This window comes from Peromyscus leucopus, chromosome 2 (genome assembly GCF_004664715.2).
Source record: "Peromyscus leucopus breed LL Stock chromosome 2, UCI_PerLeu_2.1, whole genome shotgun sequence".
NCBI classification, from domain to species: Eukaryota; Metazoa; Chordata; class Mammalia; order Rodentia; family Cricetidae; genus Peromyscus; species Peromyscus leucopus.
In genome coordinates this window covers 69,372,218-69,391,932 of record NC_051064.1, presented here as the reverse complement: position 1 = coordinate 69,391,932, position 19,715 = coordinate 69,372,218, and the positions used below count along the sequence as shown (strand labels likewise).

The window sequence follows — 19,715 nt, the reverse complement described above, 5'->3', positions numbered from 1 at the left end:
GCCATAGAGTCTAAGGTTGCCGGATCATTACTTATCACATTCATTTGGTATTGCTTCATTTTAAAAATAATGTTCTGTGTGCATCTTGGGTCTGATATTTTTAATTTCTGATCTTACTTTATCTAAAATTAAAATCCATGAAATATGAAATGTGTTGTGATTTTACTTCACATTGAAGAGTGTTGATATTTAGAGTTTACTCTATATCAAGTGGGGAAACATGCACACACAGGTCCTCAGACTCCTCCAAATCCCCATCAGCTGATCTGTCATTAACAGACAGTGCCAATGCCTATTTGGAGATAAATGATTTTACAAACAGGCAGTTCTGCTAGAAAATAAAACTGCATTGTTAAAAAGAAATATAAAATAATTTCTGTGATGAAGAGGGAATATCATCTGGATACATGCAGACTCACAATAAAAATATTTTTCACCAGGAATTTCAATATTAGTGGTTTTATATCTGAACGTGTGGATGTAAAACTCAGTCACCTCAGATAAAATATTCTCTCCAGATAAGTGTAGGTCATAATATGCAGAGAATTCTTTTTAGGGAGCACAAAGGGTTAGTTTTTCTGCCCCCAGTGGCAAGTTATTACAGTTTTATGTGGGAGCAAAACTATACAGCTTTTCCTGTTATAAATAAGATCACTCTTACTTCACTCTAAAAATAGACTAAGAAGGAAAGTGGTACAGATCAAGAGCTTATTCAAGAAGTGGAAATGATGGCTAATGGGAGAGGCAGGTCGAGGTCATTGTTTCTTCCCCATCAAGCATTCTTCAGGTTTTTGATCTGCCTGCTTGTATAAGCAGCACACATTCTACACACCAAAATAAAAATAGAACTACTGTATGATGCAGCCATACCCAAAGACTCTGTATCCTACCACAGAGATATCTACTTATCCATGTCTATTACTGCATGTTCTCTCTAATATATAGGTCATGCTTTTAATTATTACATATGGGGTTATGTGAGGTTTAGTGTACACAGATGTCATGAAACTAGAACAGGTCTCACAAGATGAGGGAAAAGAGGCTTTAAGGAAGGGGGTGTGAAGAGTAACAGAAGTTGTGAAAAGAAAGCTGAATGGGTGGGATTCGAAGGAAGAATGGTACAAGTAGAGCATGGGGCAGAGATGGGGAAGAAGAATGGATTGTGGAGAGTATTAAGCACTGTGGAGATGCCAAAAGAAAATCTCTTTGTATGCAGATTAATGGAAGAATGTCTTAAAACTTAAAAAAAGTGAAATTTATATGTAAAACTCATTTTCGCCGGGCGGTGGTGGCGCACGCCTTTAATCCCAGCACTCGGGAGGCAGAGCCAGGCGGATCTCCGTGAGTTCGAGGCCAGCCTGGGCTACCAAGTGAGTCCAGGAAAGGCGCAAAGCTACACAGAGAAACCCTGTCTCGAAAAACCAAAAAAAAAAAAAAAAACTCATTTTCTTTTTAAATTAACATATAATATTTTTATGATATATATATGTAATTTTTATATTATGCATCATTTTGGTAAAGTTAGTTACTGTAATTCTTTTGTACCAAAAGAAATATATATATATACAGGTTTCTAAAACTTGAACAGTGATGGCCATACCATCAACTCAGCATGGTACTTTGTGAAGCCTGGTGACAGTTAGCTTCCCTTGGTGACATCCTGAAACCTACACTGGCTATACTTCTCTTTAATTTGAATTTGGAATGCAATGTTAATATTTAATTAAAGCATAGAGACCACAAACGCTTCTTCATTTCATAGCTACTGCAAGACTCCTTCTTTGTCTCTACTTCCTCCAAATCTCTGTGTTAAAGACCAACATCACATGCCCACTTGTAAGGAGAGGGTCTTTTTGCTTGTTTGTTTGTTTGTTTGTTTGTTTGTTTGTTTGTTTGTTTTTCGAGACAGGGTTTCTTTGTGTAGTTTTGCACCTTTCCTGGAACTTACTCTGTAGCCCAGGCTGGCCTTGAGCTCACAGAGATCTGCTTGCCTCTGCCTCCCAAGTGATGGGATTAAAGGCATGCACCACCATTGCCCCGCCAGAGAGGGTCTTTATTGTCCCAGAGGCCATACACTCTTTATGTAGCTAAACAGACAACGTAGTTAAGCAACTAGAAATACAAATTAGTGTGAAAAATACAGTTCTATGGAAACAAACAGATTTTAGCTTTTTCTTGGTGTTTCTGCAATTCTCCTTCATCCCTCATTCTAACTCTTAGCACCATCAGTGTTTTTAACAGCTACTAATAATAGTTACCAATTCATAGAGCACTTACAAATATCACTTTTAATGACATTTTATTACCAACAATAATTATTTAATTGGGCTATTATAGTTTTATTGTATTGTATATGTTCTCTTTACACTGCCCTACACTTACCTAGCAGTTACAATTCACCTTTTGGCTTATTGTACTGACAACATCTATGTATTAATCTTATTCTGCTTCAAAAGAAGCATATCAGGAAGACATTTATTATAAGTTGATACAAAAGCTTCTGTTTCTATAGTATCTCATGAATCCCGGAACCTGACTGAGAGCTGATGAAGAAAGGACAGGCACTCAGATATATATGCAGTGAAGCAGGAATCACCGGGAGTCAGTTATCTCTGCAACCCAGAACCTCAGCATGTTTATTAGGCACAGAACAGAGAGAGAGGTTAGCTCGTCTTAGTAGGAGATCCTATAGATGAGCCTCTCAGACTGTAAACATCCTAGAGGAAGAAGCTGAAGTTGCCGGTCTTTATACACAATGTTCAGTCATCCATAAATACTGATACTTGGACTCCAGATGAAAGCTTTGCCATTCTTCTTGAGTCAAGCCCAAATGGGTAATGGCTTTGCCAATTTCCCATAAGTCCAAAGCCTTAGAGTCCTTGAAATGCTTGTGCCCATGTCATAAAATGCACAACCACTCAGGACATCACTCATCAAGGGCTTTCTCCACTCCTTAGAGTCATCCTCACTCCTATATTATTTTCTCACCTACATATCCTTGAATTTATTTCCCATGTTTGGTATTGCTTATCTGAAATTGAAAGCAACCTCTTTCTGAACTGTGTCCACATTCTGTGTCATAGATCATGAGAGTCCAACAGTGATCCTACCTGAAGAACAGAAAACAGAAAATGTTTTAAGCATCTAAACCTCTAGAATAGTCATAATTCCATTTACAATTCTAGATCATGGCAAGTCAGGAGCTGGTATTAGACTCATTAAGAAAGACTGACATGGTTGCATTAGCGAGAATGGAAGTAAGGGTTCTCCTCAATTAGGATTTAAATCAATCAAAACTGAGACTAGAACTCAGCAAAAGAATATCAAATCCCTGGTATTATTACTAACAAAACTGTGATTTGATAAAATAACTTGCTTTCTGAGACAGTCAGATTCTTTATGCTTAATGCCTGAATGAAAAAGACGACCCATTAACTCACAATGAACAGTAAATGGGGAAAACCTCACTCGTGAGCAACTACCATCTAAAAGAGAAAAAAACTAACAGATATTCCCTGAAAATATCCCACTCACAAAGGAAAGAAAAGATAGAGTGCTTGAGCTTTGAATTACCAACTTATTCTCCAAAATTCAACAGAGAATCGGTCATTTCACTCTCCTTTCCTCTAACTACCATGGAGAGAATAATGGGGACCAGATAGACTCCAGTGAGGATTGCCACACTCACTTCAGCCTTTCTATGAGATGTGGACAATAGAACATAGTAAATGACCCCTTTAACAGTCCTGAAGCTCATCCTCAGATCATCCCATCCCCTGCTCCTCCTGAGTTCTCTTTCTTGACAGAATGATCTTCACACTTCAGTATATTGTTCTCAATTATTTCAGGGGTACTATCTGAATACAGGAAAATGGCATTGCTGTTTGCAAGTCCCAGAGCAATGGACAATGTTATAAAGAGACAGGGAAAAAACAAACAAACAAACAAGCACAATCCTCTCCTATTCAGACATAACCAAGGAGAGAACTTTTAAATATTCCATTATATTCTTTAAAATGCATTAGGCAAAAAACTAAAGAAAAATGAAAAATAATAATAAAAAATAAAAAAGTACATTAGGACCTGATACAAATGTTTATACAGAAAATATAGTTTCACAAGATTCTTTTTAATTTACCATTCAAGTCTTTAGCCATACAGATTCTTTATATGCATTATTTTAAACACTTTGGTTAATTCAACATGTCACAATATATTCTATTATTGTATTTAAGAGATTTTTTTCTATTTATAATCCTTAAACAAGAATTTTTTATAAAATGTAACAAAAGAAAAAATTCATTGGCACCAGAAAGCCTTGTTCTGTTGTATAAAGAACTTTAAACTTTTGACTCATGTACTTAAAACTTTTTCCCCAAGATTTATAGCCCTTAAATCATCGCCTTTTTATGAAACTGTCTCACTGTGTCCTTTCCAACATTCAGTGCATCAGAAATGGGAATTGATATTAATTTACATTGGATAGCCTGTGTTGAAACCACTCAGCAAAACCAAAACTGTACTCCTGTCTCAGGAAAACTGAAAAACCATAAATGTGAATTGTTCTATAATTCTATACTGTTTCAAGTTAATTTATGGTGCAGCAATAAATGACCATTCCACATGCTTTTTCATGGCTTTTATTAGTACCACAGTAAATAATTCATTAATTTTTATTATTATATATGTCAAGAATATTTCAGGAACCTGTTTTTGGAGTATAAATACATAAAGATGAAAATCTCTGGTTTTCCTATTTATGCATATTTAACACCTACAATAACAATAGATACCCAATAAATACCGACTTAATAAATAAAATACCTACTACGCTTAAGTAGTAATTTGAAATGGATAAATTGATACAGAGTTGCTGGGGAAACCATGCCTAGAGATCTAGATTCAGAAGTCTTATCAAGAACAATATTGGAATTAAACAGAAACATCTAGCTTTATAGAGAGAAAACTAACAATGTCTGTCCTAGTTAGAGTTACTATTGCCATGTTGAAATACCACAACTAGACAAACTTTGGGAGGAAAGGGCTTATCTGGCTTCCATATTATTGTTCATCATCAAAGAAAGACAAGACAGAAACTTAAATAGGGCAGGAACCTGGAAGCAGGAGCTGGTGCAGAGGCCAAAGAAAGGTCCTGCTTACTGGCTTGCTCCATATGGCTTGCTCAGCCTGCTTTCTCATAGAACCCAGGACCATCTTCCTAGAGATGGCACCACCCACAATGGGCTGAGTCCTTCCCCATCAATCACTGGAGGGAACTAAGGTTCCCCCTTCTCAGATAACTCCAGCTTGTGTCAAGTTGACATAAAACTGTCTGGCACAGTATTCCATGCCATGCCTTGTAATATTCCTGTATACTCTTGCATACTGAGAAAAGAATAACAAAGAAAATTGGAGGTAAGCATCATGTGATGGAGAAAATAAGAAAATCAGTTATCAGAAAGTGACAGCAAAGAACAACAAAAAGTATTAACTATGGAATGTTCACTATTTGCCAGGCATGACATTTGAGGAATTGATCTCATCTAAGTATGGAAATAATCCTTTGAAATAACCCTAGATATTCAACAATAGATTAATGAGTAAATAAAGTGATATATACATATATATACACATATTGTATGTATAATATATATATGCGCAATGGAGTTTTATTCAACCATAAATATTAACAAAATTATGGCATTATAGGAAAATGGATGGAACTGGAGATGATATTTAGCAAAAATAAGTCACACTCAGAGAGAAAAATAACAAATTTTCTCTCATATGGGGAACTGAGAAATTATAGATAGCTAGATAGACAGATAGGAATATATAGGACACAAATGTAGGAGGGGTATTATTTTAGTAGAAGACTAATGGTAGGGTTAAGGGGAGCAAGAGAGTAAGTAATAAGGAGAAGACAAATCCAGTGTTTTCTTTCATATACAGATTTAGGGGTGTGTGTGTGTGTGTGTGTGTGTGTGTGTGTGTGTGTGTGTGTGTGTGTGACATGAAAACAGGATGAATAAAGAAGGAAATGAACAGGAGGGAGAAAGGTCCCAAGGAGTGGTGCATAAGCAAAGTACAGTGATTTACATGTATGAAAATACAGCAAAACCCACTATTTCATATGCCTACTTAAACTCAATCTATGAACGGTTGTGTATATCTGTAACCTAGCACTTGAGAGGTGGAGGCAAAAGGAATAAGAGCTCAAGGCCAGCCTCAGTTACATAATGAGCTTGAGACTACCTTGGGCTACCTGAGACTCTATTTCAGAACTGATAAATATATGAGAGACAGACACAGAGAGGGACAGAAAAGAGGGAGAGACTATTTTATTTTAATATTATACTTCACTATTTGAGAATTCAATACAATGAATATTAATCATACTTAGCCCCTTCTCCTCCCACAACTTCTCCCAGACCTACCCGACTTTTCCACCCCATCTCAACTTCATATGCTTTTCCTTCCAACAATCTACCCTGTCCAAGTTGTGCCCCTGGGTTGAAGCCATCTACTGTGGTATGGTTGACCCACTAGGAGCCATACCCTTAAGAAAACTGACTCTCCCTCCTCCAAAAACCATCAACTGCCAATAGCACCTTAGCTAGAGAGGAAGGTGGAGATCCCCTGCCCACTTCACACTAGAATGTTAGTTAGCATGATCTTGGACAGGTAACCACAGCCGCTGTGAGTTTGTTCGTGTAGCTGTCAAGTCATGTCCAAAAGATACTTTCCGCAGTCCTCCCTGACCTCTGGCTCCTTCAATATTTTTGCCTCCTCTTCTACAGAGGCTATAGAGCCCTGAGGGATGGGTGATACAGATGTCCCACTTGTGGCTAAACATTCCACTAACATTTATTCTCTGCCTTTTGATCAGTTGTGAGTTTCTGAGTTAACCATCATCCAATGTACAAAGAAGCTTCTCTGATGAGGCAAGAGAGAGGCACTCATCTATGGGTAGAGAGACACAAATTTAGAATGCAGTTTGATACTCTGTCCATTAGTACAACAACAACAATAATAATAATAGGTTTATCTCTGAGACCTATAAGCCCCTTGTAGTGGTTTAAATAAGAGTGGTCTTCATAGGCTTATATAGTTGAATGTTTGGTTATCAGGGAGTAGAACTCTTTGATAGGATTAAAAGGATTGGGAGGCATGGCTTTGTTAAACTATGTCACTGGGGGTGTGTTTTGAGGCTTTAAAAGTTTATGCCAGTCCCAGTCTTCCCCCCTCTCTCTGTCTCTCTCTCTCCCTCTCTCCCTTCCTCCCTCTTTTTCTCTCTCCTTCCCTCCCTCCCTCTTTCTCTCCCCCTCTCTCTTTCCCTTCCTCCCTTCCTCCCACACTCTCTCTCTTATCTCTGTCTTTGTCTCTCTCATACTCTCTCTTTCTCTCTCTCCCCTTCCCTCCTCTCTCTCTTTCTGCCTGCAGATCATGATGCAGCTCTCAACTACTTCCTAGCACCATGCCTATCATGCCTGCAGCATGCTCCCTGTTCCCATGCTCCCTGCCATGATGATAATGGACTAGCCTCTTGAAACAGTAAGCAAATCCCCAATTAAATGCTTTCTCTTATAAGAGTTGTGGTCATGGTGTCTATTCATAGCAATAGTGACTAAGGCACTCCCCAACCATAAATTCTTGGCAATATTTACAGTATCAAGCATGCATTTTATCCTGTGCAGGAGGCCTTAAATCAAATTAGACAGTAGCTCCATATATAATGTGTGTGTGTGTGTGTGTGTGTGTGTGTGTATTTTGAATTGCAACTAACCTACACAGAGGATAATGCTTCCTCCAAAAGTCAAAAATACATTATTTTCAAAAATTAATTTTAAAAAGCAAACTGCAGGCCTGGGTTAGATGGCTCAGAGAATAAAGGCATTTACCCTCAGTCCTGAAGACCTGAGTTTGGTCATTGGAAGGAACATGGTGAAAGGAGAGCACTGACTCCTGCAAGTTGTCCTCTGACCTCCACAAGTGGCACATGTGCACACATGCACACACTATAAATAAATAAATAAAGTAAAAGAAAATGAAAAAATAAAAACTTTGAAGGTAGAATTTATTAGTTTGTAATAAATATAGAGATGATGCATTGCCTAAGGTAACATGTCAAGATGCATTGAGTGAGTCTGTTGTAGACTACCATTCCTGTGTCTCTATTAGACTATTCTTGAAATTGGTGATTCATTTTAATTTCTTCTACAGATGTAACATTTGTGCTCTCCTTTGTGAAATCAAATTCAATTTTTTTTCTAGCTAGTAAAATGCAATCCCACATGGAAAAGTACCAAGGCAGAATGAAGTTACTGGTTGCTGGCAAACGAGAAATGTAACACCTCAAGAAACATCAGGTTGCACAAGAGGAACACTTTGAGGACAGTTGCAACTTGACTTTTTCATCTACCTTAGGACATTCTGTGACTTTTCCTACATGCCAGAATACACCTGAGTAAACATCATAAATTGTATTTGGTGAGGAGAAAGGTCTAGTCACAAGTCATGATTAGATCATGCTGAATGTGTAGTCAAGCACAATGTTTCTTTAGGTGAATAGTGATCACAGCTATTAATCATTTAATTGAAGAATTCACTTCTAAGAAACCTATTATAAATAGAGCTTGTGCTACCACGGTCCTGAAGATTTTAAATTATTTTCTCAAACAGAAGAAAAGCAAACCATTATTTATCATCAAAATAAAAAAAAATTTAATCACATTGTAAAATGTTGATAAGAGACAGAATTTTGGTCTAAAATGCCATGATATTTCCCAACCTAGCAATTTGCCACTGAAGATACTTCAAATGCATAGACATAAGTGATTTCCTAGTGAGTGTTAGGATGACTAAATATGTTAGAAATACTTTTCTGCAGTGTTTGCAAATTTATATGAGTCACTGCAGCCAGTCTAGAACACACCCAACTTTCCTGATTCCACGCCCGAAGAACTCAGCCTGTATTTTCAAAGCATCTGCATATATGCAAAATATGTATGTAAACTGAGAGACAGTGAGTCTTGGCTTTAAAATCATATATAATGCTATTGTCAAATTATAATTCTGATCTAAATCACTGCAGCAAGATCCTCGTAAGTGGTTTCCAGTCATATTATCCTCAAATTTACCAAATACAGTGTTATAAAAATCTGTCTTGAGAAACACACACGCCCAGTATCTGCTCTAAAGACTTTTTTCCCAAGAGTTCCCCTTGCCTGCAGGAGGACATGCAAGCTCCTAACGGTACAAACCCTGCACTCTGCACACCACACCTTCTATTTCTGTAGTATTTCTCATTACTCCCCGCATTGCTCTTTATGCTCCAACAGTTCCAAACCACAAAGAGTTTTCTCCCCAGGAGCCCTGTGTATTAGCTTATCCTGCCCCTTTCCCAGAACAACGTCTATGATATTCCACGGTTAAGCTCTTATCCTTTAAGGCTCAACTCAGGCACCATTACTTTCTGAAAACTTTCCTGACCCTTCTAGACCTGCTTGCTGCAAAGCAGTTTGCACATCCTTATCGCCTGTCTTCGAGATGGTGGAGCTGTTTATTCAAACATTTCTCACCCAACCAGAAGGTGGTTTCCAGGAGCACAAGAGTCATTGATCGTTTCCCTTCTCTCCTACTGTTGGAGTTTGGCATGTGGTATCGATGCTGAAATGCTGACACTCATTCTCCCACCAGGGATTCTCTGCAAAAAGATAAATACAAAGGAAAAATAACATTGAGAAGTAATGGGCAGGTTTTATTAATATCTACATTACTTTGATTATTCTGAACATGGGATTTTCTGAGTAGTGCTTCTGTTGTGAAATGGTAGACCTTGAAAAGCTTAGTGACCACTCCTCAATTCATTCCTCTGAATCTGAATGCCCATCACTGTAAATGAGGAAGGGACTCCATTTCCATGTTCAGTCACCGACAGAACATGGAGCACAGTTGAATGAGCTGAGGGAAGCTCTGTCAGGAGCATTTTCCTAACAGATCTCCCATCCAGTACTCACCAGACCTGACCTTACTCAGCCTCTGTTGTAAGACCCGACTGAGCACATGCAGGGAGGTATGGCTATAGACACATAGATGTAAGAAGCAAGAAGGAAGTATAATGTGTGCTCCTATATTTTATATACATTAACCCACATTCTTGTCAAATAGGACAGGACATGTTCCTGTCAGTAAAGATCTTGAATTCAGCCAGAAAATGAATTCCTTGTTCCTTAGGAAGGTTCTAAAAAAAGTTGGAAGTGATGTCATGTGAACTCTACTGATTCTGCTCCTGTAAATTCTTACACCTTGCCGGGCGGTGGTGGCGCACGCCTTTAATCCCAGCACTCGGAAGGCAGAGGCAGGCAGATCTCTGTGAGTTCGAGGCCAGCCTGGGCTACCAAGTGAGTTCCAGGAAAGGCGCAAAGCTACACAGAGAAACCCTGTCTCGAAAAACCAAAAAAAAAAAAAAAAAAAAAAAAAAATTCTTACACCTTATAACAATTTATAATATTCAAAGTTTCAGACATATTATGTAATGCAATATATATATAATATGTCTTCAACAGCATGAAGTTGCTAAGCATCAATGTTTCTATTAACAGGTTAGGAACCAGTAAAATAAGTAGTCATGTTCATAAAGATAAAGAGCAGCAAACACATAAGATCAATTTTTGAAATGCACAACAATGTTTTCAGCTAAGCAATATGCCACAGAGAGTGCTCCAAAGGTCCATGCATGAAAGCTGCCAACTAGCAGAGCAGGAGGCCTAACTATGTTAGAAATGCCCCTGTAGTTCTCAGTGTCTGTGTCTGTTCCTGTGGCCAGCCTCAAACACACCTGCATATCCTGCCCCCACTACTCCAGATACTTAGCTGTTATGTCTGTTTTGACAACTCTTTGGCACATGGTATAGAGCATAGGAGAAGAAGGATGTAAGTAAAAATAAACAGCTCTTGAGACACTATATAGATATGTGTTTAATGTCAGGAATCCCATTGCAACCTAGTTATTTCAATTTGAACACAGACAAGGTCTGTGGGATCTAAAGGTTGTGGTTAAATGGTTTGCATGAACAACTAAGATTTTCTTACAAAAATTGGGGGGAAGAAAAATGTCTAATTCCCTGGGTAAGGATCCTCATCCTCAGAAGAGAAATGGCTTGAGAAGGCTTAACATTTCTGTTGACTCCATAAGAGAAGGAAACAGTAGCATTTCCAGGAGGTCTGTATGTTACTTACACAAACCTGTAAATGCTTATAGAAGAAGCAAGAACTGAGAGCAGAGGTTATATTCATAAACAATACAGGTAACACACATATATGTTACATTTATATAATTCGTGTGAGTCTACTTCCCTCATTGCTTATAGGAGCTTGAGCATACTGAAATTAATGCATCACAGAAAGACTTTTCTACAGTTGAAAACTGTCTCTGAGTCATCTTATGAAATTTTAGAAATTTAAGCATGAACAGTTTAGAAAATCAATAAAATACATAATGCTGTTTTGATCTATTTTCACCAAAAAAGGAGTAAAAAAAAATTAGCTGACACTTAAAAGGGATCATTACATTTAATGGGAAATGCACTTTTGTGAAACAGCTCTAATCATCTGACACACTAGATCAATGGATACAAGAATGATGGGTAATTTTCTATAATATTCTTTGCTAAGATCATCACTCTGACACCTAAGTAGGCTAAAGTACTTGAGAAGCACAGACTTGTTAAAGACAGTAGAGAGAGACCTAATCTAATTATAAGATTTCCTTCTGGAATCCGCAGGTATCATCCTAGCTACAATGCTAGGTGAATTGCAATGGTGAGTTGCTTTTTTTCTCTCAATCTGCTATAGAGATATTTAATAAGTTATTATAAGGAGAAAAAGTTTAAATTCCAAGTGATGTAAAAACTGAGTATTCAAGTTGGAGAAAATATTCAGTGGTTAGGAACATTTCTTGTACAAATGAAAGGATGTGATTTTTATTCTTAGTACTTATGCCTGCAACTCCAGCACTGTGGAGGTGGGGAGGCAGGAGATGACTAAAACTTGCTGTCTGCCAGCATAGCACCAGAAAGATGCCCTTGTCTAAAGGAATTAAATAAATGAGCAGAACCCTAGACATCTTAATATAGCTTCCACACATGCATGCACCAGCATGAACCACCCCCCCACACCCCCACACCCATATAGGGACATAGACATATATACCACACTTAAATCAGAGCCACATTTTGTATTAAATCTACAATTTAACATAGAAAAAAACGGGCTGTGAAAGAATAGACAAATAAATAAACAGGGTCTTTTACTTATAGAATAAAGTAGCACTTTACTGTCAGTGGGGAGAATGCCAGAGGGATAAAGTCAAGAGTAAAACCTATATCACATCAATGTCAAGAAGGTAAAAATAGCCAACAGGGGTTTGCTAGAAATATTTTTTTTTAAAGTTTACTTTAAATTTTAATGTTTCAGTTTGGGACTATATTAATGTTTCTAGGACCTCAAGTTCATTATTACAATGAATAATAATGAGTCATATCCCATAATGTTAATATTATGTCAGTTTATTTTTTTCCTCAACCTTAAAAATCCTGTGAGTCGTTTTCTCTTCTCTAGACCACTCTAAAACAGAAGCACAGTATCAAATACAGTAGACTTGAAAAGAGAAATTTTATGAAAGAGAAGACAGGAGGGAAAAGAGTAAGTTACATAGAAGAGAAATTCATGGACAAAACACTGAGAACAAAATACAATGATAAAGCATGTTCTAGAACAAAGCTTCTCAAGGAGGGTTCTTTTGAAATCTAGAGCTTTACAAAGTGTCATGAAAGGATTCTTGAGATTGTCTCTAAAATGTAAATAAAACATCGTTTGTGGATCTATGTGGCTCATGGAATGGCAGCATTTACAGAACACAGTAAGTTATCAGCTAGTCCATGATTTCATTAGTAGCCCTTTAGCCCTTGTAGCTGGAGTTCTCCTGGTCCTACTCAGATCACAGATGCTCAGACCCAAATAAACACACAGATGCTTATATTAATTAAAACTGTTTGGCCTAATGGCTCAGGCTTCTTGCTAGTTAGATCTTACACTTAAATTAATCCATAATTCTTCTTTATGTTTAGCCACATGGCTTGGTACCTTTTCCTAGTTCTGTCTTCACATCTTGCTTCTTGTGGTGGCAGTAGCTGGCAGTGTCTACTGACTCAGCCTTCCACTTCCCAGAATTCTCCTCTCTGCCTATCCTATACTTCCTGCCTGGCTACTGGCCAATCAGCATTTTATTTATCAATCAATCAGAGCAACACATTCACAGCATACAGAAAGACATCCCCAGCAAGCCCTGAGTTGTAGAGTCCATAAGGACGGCCTTCACTTATGTGGGTATGTATTAGTTTTTCACGTGACTAGAGGGGCCACCAACAGTTGGTGAGTATATGATAGCAGAAAGATGATGACAGGCTGATGACACCAATGTCTCCATCCCTACTGAGGTCTGAATATAAAGTCTCAGAAAATCGTATGGTGAAAGTTTTGTCCCTATCTAGTGGAATTATTGAAAATATTTGCACTATGAAGATGTTAACTTTGTTTATGTGTTACTTCGTTGGTGAGTTATGAGGAAGCAAGGCATAGTTGGAGAGATGGGTCATTACAGATATGTCTTTAAAAGTGTATCTTTGGTTCCTGGATTCTAGCTCTTTGCCTTTTGGCTTCTTGTCTGCTATGAGAAGACATTTGTGTGATATGCCTTATGCTCCAATGTGTGATAAATTCTACCTTATCATAAGTCTGAGACAATAACCCAGCTGACCCTGGACCTGAATCTCTGAACCATCAGCATAAATAAATCTTTTCCTCTCTAAGCTATTTTACTCAAGTATTCTGTTTCACTGACAAAAGACTGGTTAAAATGAAATTGCCATGAAAAGTAGGGTCATTATTGTAATTTCCTCACCATGTGGGTCAGATGCAGTTGGTATGACCTTATGAAAGAAATCTGGGGAATGGAGACACTACTTAGAAAAAGTTTAGAATATGATAAACAGATCTTCATAGATTATTTTGATGGCAGTTCAGAAGACCAGAATGCTAATAGGTATAGGAGTAAGAAAGATTTTGCTCATGAGACTTGTACATGGAAATAAAGACACTATAGGAATCGGACTAGATGCCACTCACATGATATTGAGGCTATGAATTAGTCTATGTAATGCTCATCTCTTAAGACCTTGAGTGAGGTTGAGTTTATAGGTGACAGACTGACCAATCATGTAGAGAAAATGTCAAGTCTGCATCAGGCCATCAAAGTTTAGTCACAAAGAGAGCCTCCAAGTGCTGTGGGATGTCTTTCTGTACACTGTGAATATGTGTTGCTCTGATTGGTTGATAAATAAAGCTGCATTGGCCTATGGCAAGATAGCTTAGAGGCAGGTGGAAGAATCCAAGCAGATATACAGAGAGAAGAAAGAAGGGAGGAGATGCCAGCCTCAACCTAAGGAACAGCAAGATGCCAGCAGACCAGTAATGCTACAGCCATGTGGCAACTTATAGATTAATAGAAATCGGTTAAGTTATAAGGGCTAGCTAAGAAGAAGCCTGCCATAGGCCATGCAATTGGTAATTAATATTAAGCCTCCAAATGATTATTTTATAAGTGGCTGAGGGACCACAAAGCCGGGCAGGACTGGAGAAACCTTCTAGCTACATCCAAGGTAGTACCCAACTGACAGAAATCTCTATATCCTATTACCCTGAAAAGTTCATTCATTTAAGATTTCTCAAGGAAAAGCATGACCTCAGTTCAGATAGTGCAGTACAATGTGCTTCTAGATGATCAGCAGTCTAGGATCCCTGCAGGGAGACCTGTTCAGTTCATACCCATGGCTACCTCATCCCATGCCTCGAACTGGGGTTAGTCCATTTTTCCACAAGTCTTTGAGCTATAGATCCTTTATTTGGAAGCTAGCCTCTTCTCCCTCTCCCTCTCCCTCTCCCTCTCCCTCTCCCCTCCCCTCCCTCTCCCTCTCCCTCTCCCTCTCCCTCTCCCTCTCCTCTCCCTCCCCTCCCCTCTCCCTCTCCCTCTCCCTCTCCTTCTCCCTCTCTCTGAAGGGAAACTAAAAGATTAGGACAAAACATTGCAGTTTGCACCCCCATCCACCAACCATTCTCCATATCCATTCTCTGCTTGTCTCACTCAGTAGCTTAAGCGATAAGGTGACCTAAAGTCATCTTTTGGAAGTAACTCAACTAAGCCAGAATTGCTGAGTTTGTCAAGCCACAGACACAGTTAGGCAGGAACATTCTATAAAGCACTCAAGCAGATCATCTGCCTTCTATAGGGTTTTATCTGACTCAACAATTTCATTTTTGCACTCAGGGCCCATCCATTGACCTCTTCACCAGCCCTCCTTGTCCATTTGTTATTGCTCACACTTTTGCAAGCAGTCTTACTTAAATTAAAGCCACTCTCCTTCACACAGGTGACACAGGTGACTACTTGGCCCTTTCCTCATTGGGAATATTTTCCTCACAGTCATATTTCAAGGCTCCCCTTGAATATTGCTCTATTAAAGTCATGGCCCATTGGGGGCCTGACCCATAAATCAGGATTGCCACATCTACAAGCCAGCCTGAGCTTCCTCCCCCCCTTCTGTAAAGTGTAAATAAAAACTAAGGATTGAGTTGCTTGACATAAGGGTCTGAACTAACGGTCCACAGTTGGGATTCTTAAGTCTAATTCTGCCCCTTCAAGGTCATATTGTTTGAGAGTCTCTCTGCTACAATGGGAGAGAAAATAGCTTCACAAGTGTCTACACATTAACCATTCCCACATCCAAATACACTGATTTCGGCTATAAACTGAGGATTTATGAGTGAACCCACAGAGATTATATTCCTACCATAAGCCCAACTTTGGCTAGGAATCCACATTTTACTTTGTTCCTGTAGGCTTCCACCCTAGACAATCATGGAGATGTGAGGCATCGAATTCAACTCAAAGCCTATACCTAATAATCTTCCAAATGGACACTATTTACTCACTGAGACACAGGAGGGTAAGCAAATGACTATAAATGTTTTGAGTAAATATTAGGGGGAAACATTAAAAACTATAATATGGCAAATTTTGTCTTCCTGGGTACCTGAGCATCCCTGCCAAGTTTTCTGGGTCTGAAAACTTTAAAGAGAGCTTTAACTAAAGAGTGTGACTTTGAATAAAGGTGACTCCTCCAATCTCCTGTGCATTAAGCAACAGCATTGCTGATCATTCTCCTCTGTGTTATCATTAGGACTATTGTGTTCTGTCAGTCTTTCATCGGCATCATGCTCCTCCAACCTTGTAAATCAGCCAAGCCATTGCAATCTTCTGCTGTGGCTTTAGGACTGTATCGTGTCTATTACTATTAACAAGGTCAAATCATGTTCATCTCTCCGACCGTGAGCACTGCCACCTGCAGAGGAGAGCTAGCCCTATGCTTGTTAGTGAAGATGTGCTCTTCTTTTCAGGGCAGTCTCGAGGGCCTTGCTGAATGGTGCTTTCTGCTCCCACCTGCTACTTCTCTGCCCTCACACATGGATCTACTCTGGCATGTCCTCAGTCTTTTCGTTTCCTCCTACATTCTTGGCCCCACATCCCTCTCAATGATTTTCTGGGAGAGAGAAAATAACTTCTCTGATGGAATACACAATCAGAAAGACCTTTTCAATATGGAAAAGGAAATCTTTGGTGCTCTAACCTAGCTGACCTACTACTAATTTGAAGTTATACCCAATATTTATTTCTATTGCAAAAAATATGTTTCATAGTTTTGAATTAAATTACATTATGAATATAAACCTTTTTCATTGTCATATTCTCATTGCATTATTTATATTCCCCCTTTTGTGTTTTATTTATGTATGTATTTCACAATCAAGTCTGATGGTCCAAGTGCAATCTTTGAAGACAGGATGTACTATGAAAAAGAGTTTAGATTCTGGCTTATGATTCATTTGCATATGGTTAGTGATGAAGAATTGAAATTCTCTAGGTTATTTTACTGTGCTGGTACATCAAGAAAGGGGTGGAATCTTATCTACAAGTAAATACCCTTATACAGGGTTCTTCCATGTTGGCTGTGATAGACAAGTGAAATGTTGCAATGTCTTCAAAAATCTTGAAAAGACACTTAATTACAAATCATATCCAATTGGCAAGGAAAAGTGATTTTATTTTAAACAGCTATGGGAATTCAAAACAGCCTGGAGATTTTTTTAAGAAAAGTCATATTCATTCAAAAGTTTCAAAATTGAGGTATTGAATAACAAAGCACTCTGTCTTAAAGAAAAAGTAAGTTATACTGTTGGTAGTTCTAAAAACAATTAATACCCACTCATCTGGTGAATAAAATGAGATGCAGTCGGAGAAACTGTAAAAGGTCCCATTCTTAAACCAAATAAGTTAATGTAGTGATGAGATGAGACAATGTCACTTAATACTGAAGCAGTTTCATGTGGTGATATTAAAAAGCAAAAGCCTATTCCCTAGATCAGTTAGCAAATAGATTTAGACAATAAATATTATGCTATCACACCTGTATCACCTACAAATGTTGGAGAAATTCAAATGTAAGTGTACTCTTACAATCAGTTGCTGAAAAGCAATAGTATTGTTGCCTCTACGGAAGAAAAAGAAAACAACAACATTCTTCAAGAGACTGCCCTGGCATCTAGCCCAACCCTGCCCCATCAATGATTATAGACATGGAAGTTTCTTACGTTAATTATTTTAATCATCCTAACATGGCCTCCACCCCCACCCCTGCTCTCTCCACGGGAAAGTTTTAATGAAATCAATCACTACCTGACTGATGCTACAAAAATAATTAGCCTTATAAATAAGCAAAAGCCAAGGTTACTTTAAAATGTTGGGGTTGGGGGTGTTATAAAGCCCTAAAGATAAAGCATAAAATGTTTCTCTCCATGCAGAAATCTTTAGCTGAGCACAGAAAAGTTGCCACTATGGTTTTTTTATTTTAAAAAGCACTTCAAAAAATTACTTCCAAAACTAATTTATAAAAAAATTACCTTCAAAACAACTACTTCAAAAAATAGAAACTGCATCACCTTCAATGTTGTTTAAAAAAAAAGACACCAAAAACAGCTTACTGAAGTATTTTCTTCCCATGAACACAACTAAAAGAATCTTGACTGTAAAGGGAACTGAATTTTATGGGGAAATAATAGATTTAAAAAGTGTATGTCTCACCGTCTTGAGTAGAGTATGTGATGGAGCATAGAGGCCAGGGAGGGTAAGGGGACATGAAGAAGAATAAGGGATGAGACAGTTTCAGAGCCTCCCTTTGTACTCCTTTCCTACTGTGCACAGTTCACATGGGTGGGACACATGTACAGGAACAAACAGCATCATGTTCTAACACTGTATTCTTAGGTAAGAAACCAGGGACTGTATCCAGAAGCTCCATCTCCATGATTTAATCTCTTATGGCAGACACCAAGTCATGTTACAGCATCTAAGCAGTTGCTTGAATCCAAAAAAGTCATTCACCAGAGGGCAATTATTAGCTTAAAGCATGGTTGCACAGTCTGTCCCATGTGAGACTATGAGCAAGTTTCTATGGAAAAGAGAGAATTGGGGAGGGGGTATATATTGGAAGCAGAGCCCAGATTTTTAGTGGTGCCAAGAAAGGAATGCATATAATTTGTAAAGCACCCACAGGGCTCTAAAACATGATTAGTCAAACACACAGAAACATTTTCAAACCCTTTCTTAATTGTAACAGATGGCTGAGCAATAAATTTCTATTTCAAGCTGAAGGATGTGCTGTAAATATATCTGGCTGAAGCCCAGGCTTGCCAGGATAGTGTTTCATTGTTGGAAGAAGATTGAGTCTATATTAGGGAATTGTTAGAAGTGGCCCCATTAGCTGCCTGGGTGGAACTGTAATTATTGAAATTGAAACCTTTAATATAATACAGTCACAGACCTGAAAGGAACAAGTCCTATATTATAGTCATCTCATTTTACACAGAAAAAAAATTAAACAAATTTAAAGCCTAGATAGGTTAAGTGATTTTCTTCTTACCACACAGCTGATTAATTACAAAACTGAAACCCAAACTTAAACACCTGATTTTCCACTTACCATTATGTCACCAGTAATAATAACACTCAAGGAAAAGAAGCAATAACTCACCCAAAGTCACACAAATAGCTGGTAACAACGTTCTCTGTTCACCCAGAACATCTCACTGGAGAGTCTGATTTCTAAACCACTCTCTTCAGGACAGGTTGAAAAAGAATTCTCAGCTTTTAGCTTGTAAGAGAATTTCCTGTTGAGGAATGTATGGAATGGAGGAACAGGCATTGTGTCTGGAATGAAAAGGACCCACATTCTAATCCCAGCCCTGTCACTAGTTAGCTGTGTTCAGCTTGGCAATATGCAGATCTCATTAAACCTCTGCATATTCATTAACAGTCCAGAAAACGAGACAGTTGCACCAACAGCTTTCATGTGAGTTTCCAGTAGGAAAGTGTAAGCCAAGCACATGCCAAGCATTCTGCACATTAGCTGGGTCACTTTTGACGTCCATATCAAATGTCCAGATTCTTTAGGGTATATGCTGTCAGTATGCCATTAACTTGAAATAGGGTGAATAGATGAAGTTCTATTCTTTAAAACTACAACAGACACCCCTTGTGTCTT

The 19,715-nt window shown here is 38.3% G+C and overlaps 1 long non-coding RNA gene across 1 annotated transcript in view; it reads right to left on the bottom strand.

The window, feature by feature from the left end:
• The window catches only part of LOC114682141, a 93,170-nt gene extending 73,793 nt beyond the window's left edge, over positions 1 to 19,377 (bottom strand). The window contains exons 1-2 of the long non-coding RNA XR_003732993.2: positions 19,206 to 19,377; positions 9,582 to 9,706 (exon numbers count right to left, since the gene is read on the bottom strand). This is a non-coding gene — a long non-coding RNA (uncharacterized LOC114682141). The remainder of the gene's footprint in view (positions 1 to 9,581; positions 9,707 to 19,205) is intronic.
• Positions 19,378 to 19,715: the final 338 nt, after the last annotated feature.